Source organism: Herpailurus yagouaroundi, unplaced genomic scaffold (assembly GCF_014898765.1).
Source record: "Herpailurus yagouaroundi ecotype Mexico unplaced genomic scaffold, PumYag 186, whole genome shotgun sequence".
In the NCBI taxonomy this organism is placed as follows: Eukaryota; Metazoa; Chordata; class Mammalia; order Carnivora; family Felidae; genus Herpailurus; species Herpailurus yagouaroundi.
The window spans coordinates 3,311,986-3,315,434 of NW_024412417.1; positions in this window are offsets into that span (position 1 = coordinate 3,311,986).

A 3,449-nucleotide genomic window follows, 5' to 3' on the forward strand; every position below is an offset into this window, starting at 1 on the left:
ATTTTCTGAGGTAGGAGCCAACAAATCCAGCACTCTGGCATGCCTTCCTTTTGGATAAACATGCAGAACCCTACCTATATCCCATCTTAAAAGTCTGGGACAGATGAGTAATTATTTAAATTTGTTTCATCATAATTGGTCTCCCTAGCTGCAGTTCCTCTTCTAACTCACCTGTAAATTTTGGAGGTCATCAGGGTTTAATTTAGGGACTTTCTTTAATGTCTACTTTTTCTCCGCAGGTGATCCCATCCATCTCAATGGCTCTATATGCCGTTAACTACTAAATTTACATCTCTGCCCCAGACTTCTAAGTTCCCGACCCATATAACCAACTGCCTACTAACACCAGGATTCTTAATTATCACATATCTAAAAGAGAACTCCTGAATTTCTTCCCAAACCTATTATTCCCTTCATCTTCCTTGCCACCTACACCAAGTGGCTAGCCTCCATTCAGTTGCTAAAGCCAGAAACAAAAAATTACCTTTACTACCTCTTTTCCTTATCCCCCATGTCCAATTCATTAATGAGTCTGGTGACTTCTATCACTTAAATCTGCCTTGAATCTCTCTTTGCTTACCAACCCTGCCGGCCCACTTGTTCTTAGCTGGACATCCGCAATAGACTTCCTACTTGTTCCAGACTTTCCTTCTTTGGTCCCTCTCGGTCCATTCTCCATATCCCACATTTACTTTTTGAAAGATGAGAATTTCAAATTTACAGGCAAGTTTCAGGAATAGTGCAAAGATCTTTATCTTTCTGAACCCGGTTTCAGACATGATGACCAATTCATTAGCCCTGAATTCTCCAGTGAACATTTTCTCCCATGCCATCAAGATGGTTACCACCATTGAACAAAAAGAACCAGTTCAAGTTTTCCAATTATCTTCATAATATCCTTTGTAACAAATTCAATACCGTATCACACATTGCATTAAGTTATCTGTCCCTTATTCCTTCAACCTGGAACAGTTTTTCAGGACTGTTTTTATATCACAATCTTGACAGCTTTCAAGACTACAGGCCAGTTGCTTTCACAAGGTACCTCAGTTTGGGTTTGTCTGGTGTTTCCTCATAAAGAGTCACATCAGGCGTTTCAGGCAGAAATCTCACAGAAGAGATTTTTGTCTCCTCACTGCATCATAGATTGGATGAGTTCCAGTCTGCCAAGAAACAGATGCATGTTGAACTAAACACAAGAGACTTACTGGGAGAAAAGGCCTGTGAGGAATAAAGGGGAAGAAGCAGGAGTTGGCAGTGAGGGTCTTTTGACCAAGACTCGAGACCAACACCTGTGAAAGGAGAGAAGGCTGGACCTCAGACTGCAGTTCAGTCCCGAGAAAGCCTCAGCCAGACTGATGGGGTGTCCCTAAGAAAATGTTTCCTGTCAGAGGAATCCCACATCAGCCAGGAATGTACAGGCCCAAGCACCTTGCCCAGTGACTGGCTGGGAGGAGTGGGCCTCAGCATTCATTGGCACACATCTAAGTTCTTTCTCTCTATGAAGGGGCTCGTTCAATCTCCACGGTGTGTGTATGCTACAATCTGAGCCGCCGATCCCCTAAAGCGGTGTGCACTTTGTTTCCAGTTGTTTGACACTAAGAACAATGCTGCAATTACTATGAGACCTCAGAAATGCCAGGGATGGAATGTGGAGCAGGCGAGCTGTGAATTCCTTGGAGGAAATTTGCAGGAAGCTTCTCCGGATATGGTCTTCCTGAATTCTCTCCTTCTCACGCGGTGGGAAATATTCAGGCTGCTTAGCTGCTCTCAGCCTACTGGAGGCCAGGGAGAGCTGACATACTTTGGTGGGGCCCATATCAAACTTCCATTCAGAAAGCCCACGAATTTCAAAGTGAAGGTCTCCCCAAGGTCTGCGGCTCTCCCGTCTTTGTTCCCAGTGGAGAAAGCCCTATTCTGTTTTTTTCTGCCAACACTCCCACCAGAAAGCAAGCCTCATCTGTGCCCAGAAGTCTGTAGATCCTAGCAGCCAAGTGGGGGGAAGGAAAGACAACCTCAGGCTCAATGTTTCCCGAATCTGTTCCAAGTCCATCTAATAATTTAATGCAGTGCTATGAAAATTACCTAGAATGTGAATTCCAAGCAAAGCTGTTCTTTTGTAAGTTTGAAGTAGAAATGCGGTGACACAAAACCACTTAATTAACTGAAAGTCAGAGTAATGAACTGAAAAAACTTAATGGAAAACCATTCAGCTCCCTGCTCTCCTTGCTGAGGTCAACTTATCACAGGGCTGTAAGAGATCAGGAGTATGGAACAGGGCATGCTTCAAAACATTTCTCCTGAAAATAGCTTTATAACTAATGAAGACAGAATCAAAGAATTCCCTCCTGGCTTCTAGATGGTGGTCATGGATCTTAGGCATCCTAGGATAACACACTTACATTACCACATACTACTCTAATTGTATACCTACGATAAGAATTTTGTAACTTTCAAATTATTCCTTTTTGGTTCAATGCATACTCTACTCTTTTCTATTTAACTTCTCTGCATGTTTTATGATTTTTAAGCCTTTCACCCAGCAGATTACCCTACAGAATATTAGTCAAAGACAGTAGTTATCAGTAATTACTCAGTTTGGATCATCAATTTTGTTGAAACATGGCAGAATGATCAAATTTACCATATACACATATGCTGTTTTAACACTACGATGCATTTAATGCTATCTCTAAACAGGTTCAATATTGAACTCCGAATACAGTATACTGCTTATACATGTTTTCCCTGCAATGAGTGCTGACAGGTGGCCTCAACCAAGGAGGGCAAGCATGGCAGAAAGTACTATACAACTTTGGGTAATGAGCACACACACTGCCAAATACGCTTATCCAATGGGCGCTCCACTGCACCTCTCTACTTGAAAGCAGTCTGCAATGGGTGGTATCCCCTCTTTGGCCTATTTTGTGTTCTAGCAAGCAATTTTGACCAAAAATGGCCCCACACGGTGTTCACGTGATAGTATGGGACCCGCTACAAAGAAACAAGGGCAAGTGGTACTCTAGGTGCTGAGATGAAAGTGTTATGACAGCAGGAACATGCCCCCAAGGAAACAGTCACGGAAGCAGGGTAGAGATCAACCGGAAATTATATTAGTCAAAGTCTTTTGACATTATGAAGGCATTGTAAACATTACTGCAGCCTGGGACAAATGACTAACAATTTTCTGAAAGGCAGGTAGCATTTCATGACTTAGGGGCATCAGAAAAAAATAAAACGAAATGAAAGTGCAAATGCCAAGTTAGACATCACAGTCCTTTCTCCACAGGACACCTGCTATAACAGTAACCATAACCGCCCCCACCTAGGGTCAATTAGCACCACTCCCCCTTAGAAACATGTCCTCCCTTCCTCCTGACTTGCTCCCTCCCATGGCATATGTCTCTATATCCATCAAATTATACGAAGAAAGAAAGAGAAGGAAGAAG